A 16,037-nucleotide genomic window follows, 5' to 3' on the forward strand; every position below is an offset into this window, starting at 1 on the left:
AGGTAGTCATCAATACCATCTAAGTGACCAGCTAAGAGACCTAAATGAGGACTGTAATTGTCTTGAGTATTTCCTCCTTCTTTTGTTAAAAACATGTTTGTGCATATATACACTTGTACTAAGAAAATATCTTCATTTTATTTTTTCCTATATTATGTGGCATGAGATTTATTAACTTTATATCAGCATTTAAGTATTGTTAATTTTATGTAATAGCATTTGGATTGGGGATTTGTGCATTTCTGGTTGTACAAAGGATAGTTGTTATATGTTAGGCATAATCATGACCTTATTATTGTCTTTATTGGAAGATTATGATCTCAGGAGATGTGTATGGGTTCAAGTTAACAAGGTGTGGACTTGTGATGTTTGATACTGAGTGTCAACTTGACTAAAGGATGCAAAGTATTGATTTTGTGTGTGTCTGTGAGGGTGCTGCCAAAAGGGATTAACATTTGAGTTAGTGGGCTAGGAAAGGCATACCCACCCATAATCTGGGTGGGCACCATCTAATCAGCTGCCAGTGTGGCCAGAATAAAAAGCATGCAGAAGAACCTGAAGAGACTAGACTGGCTTAGCATCCCAGCCTACATCTTCCTCATGCTGGATGTTTCCTGCCCTCAAACATGGGACTCCAAGTTCTTTGGCTTTGGAACTTGGACTGGCTTCCTTGCTCATCAGCTTTCAGATGACCTATTGTGGGACCTTGGAATCATGTGAGTTAATACTCCTTATTAAGCTCCCCTTTATATATATATATAGGGGAGTTTATATATATATATATATATATATATATCCTATTAGTTCTGTCCCTCTAGACAATCCTGACTAACACAAGGATCCATTTCATTCTCCTACTTGTGGCTTGCCAATTATCCCAGCCCCATTTGTTGTATAGGGTATCCTTTCCCCACTGTTTGTTTCTGTTTGGTTTGTCAATGATCAATTGAGTGTAAGTAATTGGCTTTATTCTTGGTCCTCTATTCTGTTCCATTGGTCTATGTGCCTATTTTTATACCAGTAACATGCTGTGTTGGTGACTATAACCTTGTAGTATAGTCTGAAGTTGGGTAATGTGATGCCTCCAGATTTGTTCTTTTTGCTTAGTCTTGCTTTGGCTATGTGGGCTTTTTGGTTCCATGTAAATTTAAGGATTTGTTTTTTTAGTTCTGTGAAGAATGGTGATGGTATTTTGATAGGAATCACATTGAATTTGTAGATTGCTTTTAACAGTATGGTCGTTTTCAATATATTGTTTCCACCCATCGATGATCATGGGATGTGTTTCCATATGTTCATGTCATCTATAATTTATTTCAGCTGTGTAGTTTTCCTTGTAGAGATCTTTCACCTCCTTGGGTAGGTATATTCCTAATAATTTTCTTTTTTGGTGCAGCTGTGTAAAAGGGGTTGAGTTCCTGATTTGATTCTCAGGTTGTTCACTGTTGGTGGATAGCAGTGCTACTGATTTGTGTACATTAATTTTGTGCCCAGAAGCTTTACTGAACTCATTTATCAGTTCTAGGAGCTTTTTGGATGAGTCTTTAGGTTTTTTATGTTTTTCTTGCAATCCAGTTTGCATTTTTTTTTTTTTTTTTTTTTTTTTTTATGTCTGCTGATTCATGTTTTTGACGAATGTAAGCAGTTTTTTGTCTTATTTCAGTCTCACGGATGTTTTATTTTTTCGTATAATGTTGACTGTGGATTTGTCATGGATGGCTTTTATTACCTTAAGGTATGTCCCTTCTATGCCGATTTTGCTGAGGTTTTTAATCATAAAGGATACTGGATTATGTCAAATGCTTTTTCTGTGCCTATTGAGATGATCACGTGATTTTTGTTTTTAATTCTGTTCATGTGTTATATCACATTTATTGACTTGCATATGTTAAACCATCCCTGCATCCCTAGTATGAAACCCACTTGATCATGGTGGATTATCTTTTTGATATGCTGTGAGATTTGGTAAGCTAGTATTTTGTTGAGAATTTTTGCATCTATGTTCATCAGGATATTAGTCTGTGGTTTTCTTTTTTTTTTTTTCTATTTTGTTACCTCCTTTCCTGGTTTTGGTATTAGGGCGATACTGGCTTCATAGAATGATTTACAGAGGATTTACTTTTTCCATATCCTGTGGAATAATGTCAATAGGATTGTTACCAATTCTTCTTTGAATGTCTGATAGAATTCAGCTGTGAATCTGTCTGGTCTTGGAATTTTTTTGTTGGCATTTTTAAAAAGTTACCATTTCAATCTTGCTGCTTGTTATTGGTCTGCGCAGAGTTTCTATTTTTTCCTGGTTTAATCTAGGAGGGTTGTATATTTCTAGACAGTTATCCATCTCCTCTAGGTTTTCTACTTTGTCTTCGTAAAGGTATTCATAGTAGCCTTGAATGATCTTTTGTATTTCTGTGTTATTGGTTGTAATATTTCCCATCTTATTTCTAATTGAGCTTATTTGGATATTCTTTCTTCTTGGCTAATCTTGCTAATGGTCTATCAATTTTTTTTATCTTTTCAAAGAACCAGCCTTTTGTTTCATTTGTCTTTTGTGTTTTTTCGTTTCAATTTCATTTAGTTCTGCTGCACTGATCTTTGTTATTTCTTTTCTTCTGCTGGTTTTGGTTTGTTTTTGTTTCTGTAGTCCTTAAGGTGTGAACCTAGATCATCTAGTTGTGCTCTTTCAGACTTTTTGATGTGGGCCTTTAAGGCTATGAACTTTCCTCTTAGCACTGCTTTTGCTGTATCCCAAAGTTGTTTTTTTTTTTTTAGATGAAGTCTTGCTCTGTTGACAGGATGGAGTGCAGTGGTGTGATCTCGGCTCACTGCTACATCCACTTCCCAGGTTCAAGTGATTCTCCAGCCTCCGCTTTCTGAGTAGCTGGGACTACAGGTGCACACCACCACACCTGGCTAATTTTTTGTATTTTAGAAGAGATGGGGTTTCACCATGTTGGTCAGGATGGTCTTGATCTCCTGACCTCGTGATCTGCCCACCTTGGCCTCCCAAAGTGCTGGGATTACAGGTCTGAGCCACTGCACCTGGCCTCCCAGAGGTTTTGATAGGTTGAGCCACTATTATCATTCATTTCAAAAAAAAATTTTTTTTTTTTTTTTTGAGACAGAGTCTTGCTCTGTCATCCAGGCTGGAGTACAGTGGTGTGATCTCGGCTCACTGCAAACTCCACCTCCCAGGTTCACGCCATTCTCCTGCCTCAGCCTCCTGAGTAGCTGGGACTACAGGTGCCCGCCACCATGCCCAGCTAATTTTTTGTATTTTTGGTAGAGACAGGGTTTCACTGTGTTAGCCAGGATGGTCTCGATCTCCTGACCTTGTGATCTACCCCCCTCAGCCTCCCAAAGTGCTGGGATTACAGGTGTGAGCCACTGCGCCTGGCCAGTTCAAAGAGTTTTTAAATTTCCATCTGGATTTCACTGTTGACCCAATGATCACTCAGGAGCAGATTATTTAATTTCCATGTATTTGTATAGTCTTGAGGGTTCCTTTTGGAGTTAATTTCCAGTTTTATTCCACTGTGGTTTGATAGAGTACTTGATATAATTTAGATTTTCTTGAAACTTATTGAGACTTTTTAATGACCTATTACATAAGTCTATCTTGGAGAATGTTCCATGTACTGATGGATAGAATGTACATCAATGCAAAAATCCTCAATAAAATACTGGCAAACCGAATCCAGCAGCACATCAAAAAACTTATCCACCATGATCGAGTGGCCTTCATCCCTGGGGTGCAAGGCTGGTTCAACATATGCAAATCAATAAACGTAATCCAGCACATAAACAGAACCAACGACAAAAACCGTATGATTATCTCAATGGATACAGAAAAGGCCTTTGACAAAATTCAACAGCCCTTCATGCTAAAAACTCTCAATCAATTAGGTATTGATGGGACGTATCTCAAAATAATAAGAGCTATCTATGGCAATCCCACAGCCAATATCATACTGAATGGGCAAAAACTGGAAGCATTCCCTTTGAAAAATGGCACAAGACAGGGATGCCTTCTCTCACCACTCCTATTCAACATAGTGTTGGAAGTTCTGGCCAGGGCAATCAGGCAGGAGAAGGAAATAAAGGGTATTCAATTAGGAAAAGAGGAAGTCAAATTGTCCCTGTTTGCAGATGATATGATTGTATATCTAGAAAACCCCATAGTCTCAGCCCCAAAACTCCTTAAGCTGATAGGCAACTTCAGCAAAGTCTCAGGATACAAAATCAATGTGCAAAAATCACAAGCATTCATATACACCAATAACAGACAAAAAGAGAGCCAAATCATGAGTGAACTCCCCTTCAAAATTGCTTCAAAGAGAATAAAATACCTAGGAATCCAACTTACAAGGATGTGAAGGACCTCTTCAAGGAGAACTACAAACCACTGCTCAATGAAATAAAAGAGGATAAAAACAAATGGGAGAACATTCCATGCTCATGAGTAGGAAGAATCAATACTGTGAAAAGGGCCATACTGCCCAAGGTAATTTATAGATTCAGTGCCATCCCCATCAAGCTACCAATGACTTTCTTCACAGAATTGGAAAAAACTACTTTAAAGTTCATATGGAACCAAAAAAAGAGTCCACATTGCCAAGTCAATCCTAAGCCAAAAGAACAAAGCTGGAGGCATCATGCTACCTGACTTCAAACTATACTACAAGGCTACAGTAACCAAAACAGCATGGTACTGGTACCAAAACAGAGATATAGACCAATGGAACAGAACAGAGCCCTCAAAAATAATGCCACATATCTATAACTATCTGATCTTTGACAAATCTGACAAAAACAAGCAATGGGGAAAGGATTCCCTATTTAATAAATGGTGCTGGGAAAACTGGCTAGCCATATGTAGAAAGCTGAAACTGGATCCCTTCCTTTCACCTTCTACAAAAATTAATTCAAGATGAATTAAAGACTTAAATGTTAGACCTAAAACCATAAAAACCCTAGAAGAAAACCTAGGCAATACCATTCAGGACATAGGCATGGGCAAGGACTTCATGTCTAAAACACCAAAAGCAATGGCAACAAAAGCCAAAATTGACAAATGGGATCTAATTAAACTAAAGAGCTTCTGCATAGCAAAAGAAACTACTGTCAGAGTGAACAGGCAACCTACAGAATGGGAGAAAATTTTTGCAATCTACTCATCTGACAAAGGGCTAATATCCAGAATCTACAATGAACTCAAACAAATTTACAAGAAAAGAACAAACAACTCCATCAAAAACTGGGCGAAGGATATGAACAGACACTTCTCAAAAGAAGACATTTATGCAGCCAAAAGACACATGAAAAAATGCTCATCATCACTGGCCATCAGAGAAATGCAAATCAAAACCACAATGAGATACCATCTCACACCAGTTAGAATGGCCATCATTAAAAAGTCAGGAAACAACAGGTGCTGGAGAGGATGTGGAGAAATAGGAACATTTTTACACTGTTGGTGGGAGTGTAAACTAGTTCAACCATTGTGGAAGTCAGTGTGGCAATTCCTCAGGGATCTACAATTAGAAATACCATTTGACCCAGCAATCCCATCACTGGGTGTATACCCAAAGGATTATAAATCATGCTGCTATAAAGACACATGCACACGTATATTTATTGTGGCACTGTTCACAACAGCAAAGACTTGGAACCAAGCCAAATGTCCAATAATGATAGACTGGATTAAGAAAATGTGGCACATATACACCATGGAATACTATGCAGCCATAAAAAGGGATGAGTTCATGTCCTTTATAGTGACATGGAGGAAGCTGGAAACCATCATTCTCAGCAAACTATCGCAAGGACAAAAAAACCAAACACAACATGTTCCCACTCATAGGTGGGAATTGAACAATGAGAACACATGGACACAGGAAAGGGAACGTCACACACCAGGGCCTGTTGTGGGGTGGGGGAATGGGGGAGGGACAGAATTAGGAGATATACCTAATGCTAAATGACAAGTTAATGGGTACAGCACACCAACATGGCACATGTATACATATGTAACTAACTTGCATGTTGTGCACATGTACCCTAAAACTTAAAGTATTAAAAAAAAAAGAATGTATACTCTGCAGTTCTTCAGTAGAATGTTCTGTAAATATCTGTTAAGCCCATTTGTTCTAGAATATAGTTTAAGTTCATTATTTCTTTGTTGACTTTCTCTTTTCGCGACCTGTCTAATGCTCTGTGGAGCATTAAAGTCCTCCACTATCATTGTGTTGCCATGTGCCTCATTTGTTAGGTCTAGTAGAAATTGCTTTATAAATTTGGAAGCTCCAGTGTTAGGTGCATATATATTTGGGATTGTGATATTTTCCTGTGGACTATTTCTTTTATCATTATATAATGTCTCTCTTTGTCTTTTTTTTAACTGTTGTTGCTTTGAAGTCTGTTTTGTCTGATATAAGAATAGCTACTCCTGCTTGCTTTTGGTGTCCATTTGAATGGAATATCTTTTCCCACTCCTTTACCTTAAGTTTATGTGAGTCCTTATGTGCTAGGTGAGTGTCTTACAGACAGCAGATACTTGATTGGTGGATTTTTATCCATTCTGCCATCTGTATCTTTTAATTGGTGAATTTAGGTCATTCACATTCAATATTAGTATTGAGACATTAGGTATTGCTTTACTCATCCTGCTAGTTGTTGCTTGAATACCTTTTTCTTTTAAATTGTGTTATAGTTGTATAGGTCCTGTGAGATTTATGCTTACATGAGGTTATATTTTCGTGTATTTTAGGTCTTATTTCAAGATTTACAACTCCTTTTCGCATTTCTTGTAGTGCTGGCTTGGTAGTAGCATATTTGCTCAGCATTTGTTTGTCTGAAAACCATCCTTCATTTATGAAGCTTAGTTTCACTGGATACAAATTTCTTGGCTGATAATTATTTTGTTTAAGGAGGCTAAAGATAGGACCTCAATCCTTTCTGGCTTGTAGAGTTTCTGCTGAGCAATTTGCTGTTAATCTAATAGGTTTTTCTTTTTAGGTTATCTGATCCTTTTGCCTCGCAGCTCTTAAGATTCTTTCCTTTGTTTTGACTTTAGATAACCTGAAAACTATGTGCCCAGGTGATAATCTTTTTGTGATCAATTTCCTGGATGTTTTTTGAGCTTCTTGTATTTTAATGTCTAGATCTCTAGAAAGACCAGGAAAGTTTTCCTTGATTATTCCGTCTAATAAGTTTTCCAACCTTTTAGATTTCTCTTCTTCCCCAGGAACATCTATTATTCTTATGTTTGGTCATTTAACATAATCTTAAATTTCTTGGAGGCTTTGTTCATTTTTAAAATTTTTTTCTCTTCTTTGTCAGATTGGGTTAATTTGAAAGCCTTGTCTTCAAACTCTGGAGTTCTTTCTCATACTTGTTCTAGTCTATTGTTGAATCTTTCTAATGTATTTTGTATTTCTATAAGGGTGTCTTTCATTTCCTGAAGTTGTGGGGGGTTTTTTGGTTGTTGCTTGTTTTTACTTTATGATATCTATTTCTCTGGAGAGTTTTTTATTTATATTCTATATTGTTTTTTAAATTTCTTTTAAGTTGATTTTTACCTTTCTCTTGTACCTTCTTGAGTAGCTTTATAATTAACCATCTGAATTCTTTATCTGGCAACTCAGAGATTTATTCTTGGTTTAAATCCATTCCTGGAGAGCTAGTGTGATCTTTTGGAGAATGTTAAGGAATCTTGCTTTTTTATATTACCAGAATTACTTTTCTGGTTCCTTCTCATTTGGCTAGACTTTCATTGGAAAGATCTGGAACTCAAAGGCTTCTGTTCAGATTCTTTTGTCCCATGGGTTGATTCTTTGATGTGGCACTCTCCCCCTTCCCCTATGAATTGGGCTTCCTGAGAGTGAGACTGCAGTGATTGCTCTTGACCCATTGGAGCCATTGGTCCTGGGCTGATGCTGGGGAATGTCTGCAAAGAGTCCTGTGATGTGATCTGTCTTCAGGTCTCCCAGACATGGATACAAGCACCTGCTCTGCTAGAGGTGGCAGGGAAGTGAAATGCAAACTGTCGGAGTCCTTGGTTGTAGTTTTGTTTAGTGTGCTAGTTTTTTCAAATGCTGATTATGCTAGCAGTAAAACTGTCACATGGACAGACTCAGGAACTCTAGATAGTCAGGATGTTGTAGGTACTGAAATTAGCTGTTGTTTTCTCCTTATTTGAAAGAGCGTTTTTCTGTTATATACAATGATTCAGGCAAATAGTTTTCTTATATGTGTGTACATATAGTAATAAATTTATAATTATATAATTAATATATATAATATGTGTTATATATAATATATAAAATATAATACATATATAAAATATATACTATATAATATATACTATATAATATATATACTATATTATATATAATATATAAAATATATACTATATTATATATAATATATAAAATATATACTATATTATATATGTAATATATAATGTATATATAATATATATGTAATATATGTAATATATTACATATAATATATTATATATTACATATATATTAATATATACATTTGTATATATTTATATATAATATATATTTATATACATTTATATATACACATATAAGAAAACTATTTGTGTATGTATATATATTTATATATATACATATATATATATATATATATATAGCTTGATGTGTCTCTGTCTTGCTTCAGTATCAGGCTAGTTAGTGCTGACTTCATAGAATATATATATATTTATACATATACACACACATATAAGAAAACTATTTGTATATACATATATAGTTTGATGTGTCTTTGTCTGGCTTCAGTATCAGGCTAGTTAGTGCTGACTTCATAGAATAAGCTTGGAAGTAGTCCCTTGTGTTGTATTTTTTAGAATAATTTCATTAGGACTGTTATTTGTTTTTCTTTAATCATTTGGTAAAATTCAGCAGTGAAGCCATTAGTTTCTAGGCTTTTCTTTGATGGGAGACTTTTTATTAGGCTTCAATCACGTTACATGCTGTTGGTTTGTTCAGGCTTTTTATTTCTTCATGATTCAATATTGGTAAGTCGTATAAGTTTAGAAATTTATCCATTTCTTGTGGGTTTTCCATTTATTGTCATATAATTGCTTATAGTAGCCCCTAACCATCCTTTGAATTTCTGTGATATCAGTTGTAATGTCTCCTTTTTTATCTCTGATTTTATTTGGATCTTCTATCTTTTCTTCTTATTCTGGCTAAAGAGTTGTCAATTCTGTTGATCTTTTCAAAAAGCAGTTGTTTGTTTCATTGAACCTTTGTGTTTCTTTATTTCAATTATATTCATTTCTGCTCTGATCTTCTTATTTCCTTTCTTCTGCTAATTTTGGTTTTGCTTGCTCTTGCTTTTCTAGTTCTTGAAGACGCATTGTTAGGTTGTTAATTTGACATTTTTCTATTTTTGATGTAGGCACTTATAGCTATAAACTTACCTCTGAGTATTCATTTCACTATATCTGATAGATTTTGGCATATTTTGTCTTCATTATCATTTATTTAGATAAATTTTTCAATTTTCATCTTGATTTCTTCATTGACACACTGGTCATTCAGGAACATATTGTTTAGTTTCCATATGTTCATATAATTCTAAAATTGTTTTTATTATTGATTTCTTCATTTATTCCACTGTGGCTAGAGGAGATAACTGGTATTATTTCTTTGAATGTTTTAAAATTTATTTTTTACCTAACATATGGTCTGTCCTTGAGAATAATTCATGCATTGAGAAGAGTGTGTATTCTTCAGCCATTGGATGAAACGATTTGTAAATATTTGTTGAGTCAGTTTTTTCTGTAGTACACATTAAGGCTGATGTTTCTTTGTTGACTGGGGTCAATCTCTCTATTTATTTCTAATAATATTTGCTTTATATATCTGAGTGCTCCAGTGTTGGTGCATATATATTTACAACTGTTACATCCTCTTGCTGAATTTACCCTCTTATTATTATATAATAATCTTCTTTGTCTCTTCTTATAGTTTCTGTCTTGAAATCTATCTTGTCTGATATACGTATAGCTACTCCTATTCTTTTTTTGGTTGCCATTTGCACGTAATATCCTTTTCCATTGCTTTATTTTTAGTCTATGTGCATCTTTATAGGTAGAGCATGTTTCTTGTAGGCAACAGATCATTGAGTCTTGGTGTTTCATCCATTCAGCCACTTTGACTTGATTTCAGAGGTTAGTCTGTTTACATTCAATGTTACTACTGATCGATAAGGAGTTCTGCCATTGTCTTATTTGTTTTCTAGTTGTTTTGTGGTCTTCTCTTTCTTCCTTTTTAAACTTTTTTGTTTACATATACATTATCCCAGGCCTACACAGGGTCAGGATCATTGATATCACTGTCTTCCACCTCCACATCTTGTTCCACTGGAAGGTTTTCAGGGGCAATAACATGCATGGAGCTGTCATCTCCTATGATAACAATGCCTTCTTCTGGAATATGCCCTGAAAAACCTATCTGAGGCTGTTTTACACTTAACATACATATATATGTATGTAACATACATATATATGAATTAGTATACTCTTAAATGAATAAAATGTACAGTAAATACATAAACAATTTACATAGTCATTATACTGTCATCAAGTATTATGTAATAATTACATGTGATAGGCTTTTATATGACTGACATGCAGGTTTCTTTATGCCAGCTTCACTGCAAACACATGAGTAATGCATCATACTATGATGTTAAGGTGGCTACAATGTCACTAGGTGGTAGGAATTTTTCAGCTCTATTATAATCTTATGGGGTCAACATCATATATGCAGTTTGTCACTGACTGATACATGGTTGTGATTTATGACTATATATGTATTAGGTTGATGCAAAAGTAATTGCAGTTTCTGCCATTACTTTTAAGTCCCTTTTCACCTCTTTCTTCTCTCCTGCTGTTTAGTTTGAAAATAACATATCATTGAGTTTAAACACTCTGAACTAGCATATTTGTTGAAAATTTTGATTTATCTAAAAAAAAATTTATTGAATGCCTACTAATTGTCAGGCATTTCTCTGAGTTCTTGGGAAACAACATTAAACAAAACAGATCTCTAACCTGTGATGCTTACATATACATGCTTACAAATATTATATATATTCACAAATAAATATAACAAATATCTAAATTATATATAATGTTGGAAAATGATAAGTGCTGTAGGTAAAACAGAAAAGATAGAGCCATTTCGTATGGAAAGTGGAGGCAGATTACAATTTTATATAAAGTGATTAGGACAGACTTCATTAAGAAGGTATTATTTTTGCAAAATTCAAAGGAGGAAGAAAATTAGTCAAGAGGATACCTAGAGGAAGATGGTCTCAGGAAGACAAAATAACTTGTACAAAGACCCTGAGTTCTAAGTACACTGGTGCTGTTGAGACAGAGCAAGCAGACCAGTGTAGTTAGAAAAGTGTAAGTGAGCTACAGAGAAGCAGGAAAAAAAAGTCAGAGAAGAAAGGGCTGATCATCCTGGCCTTGGAAGCCAGTATAAGGAGTCAAGCTTTCCTTCTTAGTGAAATGGAAGCCATTGCTGTGCTTTGAGCAGTGATGTGACATTATCAGTCTAGTCTTTTAGAAGGATTTCTCTGGCTGCTTCATTGAGAATAGAAAATAGGGGCAAAGAGAGAAACAGGGAGACCAGTGTGGAGGCAAGAGATGATGAAACAGGGTGGTAGCAGTGATGGTGGTAAGAAGTGGTCAGGTATATAACTTTATGCCTTTTATATGGTTTTTTCGCTGCAATCAGACTTTCTAGAAAGTATGCAGACCATGTCTCTTTTGACCACAGTTGTTTCCCTGAGTTCCTGGTACAAGAGCAGATAGATAGTAAGCACTTAATAATATTATATTTTGGATATAAGTTTTTAGGAAAAAACTAGCTATTGGCCTGGCGCGGTGGCTCACGCCTGTAATCCCAGCATTTTGGGAGGCCGAGGTGGGAGGATCACGAGGTCAGGAGATAGAGACCATCCTAGCTAACATGGTGAAACCCTGTCTCTACAAAAAAATACAAAAAAAAATTAGCCGGGTGCGGTGGCGGGTGCCTGTAGTACCAGCTACTTGGGAGGCTGAGGCAGGAGAATGGCGGGAACCCAGGAGGCGGAGCTTGCAGTGAGCTGAGATTGTGCCACTGCACTCTAATCTGGTAGACAGAGCGAGACTCCAAAAAAAAAAAAAAAAATAGAAAAACAAACTAGCTATTACTTGTCAAGTATATTATCTTACTATTTTATACAAATTTCTCATGTAAACCTCAGCACAACCCTGTGCAGTTAGTACTATTATTATCTCCACTTTACAGATGAGGTAGCTGAAGCACAGAATGGTTACAAACTTACCTAACCTAGTCAGTGGCAGAGCCGAGACTTTAGGTCATCTGATTTCAGGATATCTGTTCTTAACATGATGCAGCACTGCTTTAAAGAACTGTAAGTCATAATTCACTATAATTCATGGATTCAAAAATATGAGTTTTTATGCTTGGTATCTGTTCATTTTCATAACTGCAGAAACATGATAGGTAAGGTACACCCAGACACTAAGATAAAATGTACTTTCTTTGTGAAATTAAGTCACCCACACTAAGAAAATCTAAAATGTGCCATAAAAAGAAGCAAATTGTTGGTGATTGCATTTGAAATTGTACCTTTTATTTTTATTCAGTCTGGAATATGTTGGAGTAGAAAATGTACCATGAGCAATTTGTTGTCTGAAACACTAAAATGGCTTTCTGGCAAACTAAGATAATACATCTTCTCGTGTAAATTTTATTTGAATGCATAGAATTCTTACATTTAAACTTAGTAATGCTACATTTTTCCAACTCTGTTAGTGGTGCATTTTTAAGATATATGACTAAAGAATCCAATTATACACCTCAGGGCACAATGAACAGCCAGAAAAGGGCTTTATTTAGAAATGCAGCAGACCTTACTTTTACCTCCAAAAGGAAAAAAATAAAGCCACACAATTGAGGATTAATGAATCATATGCAAAACTTAGTGAATAATTTATTTAGCAAAATAGAGTACATGAAAGAGGTATGTGAAAAATTAGCACTGTCATTTCTGGAGTGTTTAATATTGTAGTAAAATTGAAATACAAAAAAGGATGTACAGTTGGTTATTAAGAGAGATAATTTTATCACTGGAGAGTAATGATCCAAACATGCTGATGTGTTTTTGATGGCACAGAGCTGTCATGAACTTCCCCAGGTCTATAGAATATTAAGAAATTCCTAGTAAAAAAGCTCGTTTGTCTAGAAATCAAGTTAAAAATATACACATGCCTCAAAAGACACATGTAGAGAACCTGTTAAAGTTTGAGAATTTCAATTTTCTGATTTTTAAAATATACATCTTTTCACAAGCATCCTGTATAGTCAGAAATATAAATGTGCCTTGCATTACCAATTAGATGACATCCTGGGAATGTGTCTCAAGAGAACATATTTTTCCCCATTGTTCTATTATAACAGATTTATGTTTAAAATGTAAGAAACAATTCCCTCAAAATACTTCCATGCACGGTTTATCTATTTTCCCAAATAATTCAGCAAAAAAAGAAATCATGGTAGTCAAATATCACCTTTTTTGGGTATACTTATTAAAACAAAATGAACTTTACTCAAAAAGCACATCAGCCACAGGAACATCAAATATTAAGATTTGCTTGACACTTAAGATGAAAATCAGAAATCTGCTACCCAGAAATCATGAAAATTTGCTTCCATATACTGCCTGATTAAATACTTTATTCGAAAGAAGACAGCTACATAAGTTGTTAGGAATGACTTCCAGACTTAATTTGAACACATTCACAAATATTCCTGAACTATATTATTTGTACCAAGAAATATTCAAGGCTGTGAGTCGAGGAATTTAAGGATTCCTTCCTTCTTTGAGTTTATTCAGTTAAGCAACATGTATTTTACCCAGGCACTTTTCCAGGACTGAGGATATAGTAGTACATAAGATAAAGCACCCGGCCTCAAATAGTTGGAGTTGGCGAGAAATAAGCAATCAAATAAATAAATCTGTATTGGTAACATGAATTTCAGGTGGTGAAAAGTACAACGATGAAAAATACAGCAACTCTATGGGAGAGTGCCAGCGACAGAGGGGTCTCTACCGTAGATGTGACTTGCAGAAAGGACCTCACTGAGGATGTCATTTTCACTAAGACCCCAGTGAATTTCCTGTGTAAGACAAGGGAAAATACAAGACAAAAAAGAGTTGCAACCTTGAGGCAGGAATCTGTTTGGCATGCCTAGGCCCAGCAAGAAGGCCAATGTGACTGGAACAGAATGAGGCAGAAAATGAATAGAAAGTCTGTGAGGTTGGAGAAGTCACTGGGAGCCAGATTATATAAGCATAATGGTAAAAATTTTAGATTTTGCTTTAAACGTGATGAAAAGCTGTTGGCAGTTTGACTGTAGGGACTGACTCTGTCTTATGTTTTATGAGATCACTCAGGTTGGAATATATTTTTACTAGAGTCAACAGTGCTTGTTGATAAATTGAAGTGAGGTCTGCAAGAAAAAGAGGAATCAGGGCCAGGCGCGGTGGCTCATGCCTGTAATCCCAGCACTTTGGGAGGCCAAGGCAGGGGGATCATGAGGTCAGGAGATCGAGACCATCCTGGCTAACACGGTGAAACCCCATCTCTACTAAAAATACAAAAAGAAAAAAAAAAAAATTTGCCGGTTTTGGGGCGGGCGCCTGTAGTCCCAGCTACTCGGGAGGGTGAGGCAGGAGAATGGCGTGAACCCGGGAGGCGGAGCTTGCAGTAAGCCGAGATTGCACCACTGCACTCCAGCCTGGGTGACAGAGTGAGATTCCGTCTCAAAAAATAAATAAATAAATAAAGAGGAATCAACGGTAATGCCTATGATGTTTTTTCTGAGCAACCTGTTGATTCTGAATACATATACTGAGATGGGGAGCACTTCAAGAGTTGCGGCTTTGGTTAAGAAGATCAGGAATTCATTTGCAATATACTTAATTTGAGTTGCCTATTAGACATTAAAATAGAGATGTATGTCAAGGAAGTAACTGGATAGAGTCTGGATTTTCTGAGCTACAGATATACATTAGGAAATCATAAGCATAAGCATGGTATTTAAAGCCTTAATACAGAAGGAAATTTCCCCAGGAAATCAGTGCAGATAAACAAGGTTTAGAAGTTTGAGATCTCAATGTTCAATGAGAAAGGAATGTGAAGTCATAACAGCTAATGTCGTAGGAAGAGAACTAGGAAAATACTCGTGGATGTTGAAGGTTGTTCTAATTATCTATTGATGCATAACAAACGATCCAAAAATTTAGTAGCATAAAACAATGCCTATTTTATGTGTTTATGATTCTGTGGCTCAGCAATTCAGGCAGGAAGATGTAGGCATGGTTTGTTATGTGTGGAACCTCAGCTGAGGTGGCCCAAATAAGTAAGATGGCTGGGTCACAAATCTAGGGCCTTAGTTCTTCTATACCCAGTCTCTCAGCATATTCGCTTGGACTCCATTACAGCATGGAGCTCTCAGGGTAGTCAAATGCCTTATGGGGGTGGTTTAGGATTCTGAGAGGCCAAAGCAGAAGTTGCCGTTCTCTTAAATGTTGGCCCAAACTGGCACAGAGTCCCTTCTGCCATAACTTATTGGTCAAATCATAATTAACATTCAGCCCATATTTGATTAAAGGAGAAACAGACCACACCTGATCATCTTTAATTTTCCCTGTCCATCTCTCCCACAGTGGTTAACTATTAAAAATTAGTCAGTTTACAGTGCAATCACCAGTAAGATAGCAGTATATACAAAGTAGTTGGGACAGAGAGGGCTGTGTCTGGAGGATTAGGAGAAAGCTTGACAAAAGAGCTTCATTTGAGTTTTAAAGATTAGATGGAGTTTGCTGGATGGAACAGCAGTAGCAGCGTGTACAAATGCAAAGCTTCATGGAAGAGTACACTGTGCTAAGGGAAGGCAAATGTGCCTGCAGTGTGACCA

Source organism: Nomascus leucogenys, chromosome 11, assembly GCF_006542625.1.
Source record: "Nomascus leucogenys isolate Asia chromosome 11, Asia_NLE_v1, whole genome shotgun sequence".
NCBI lineage: Eukaryota > Metazoa > Chordata > Mammalia > Primates > Hylobatidae > Nomascus > Nomascus leucogenys.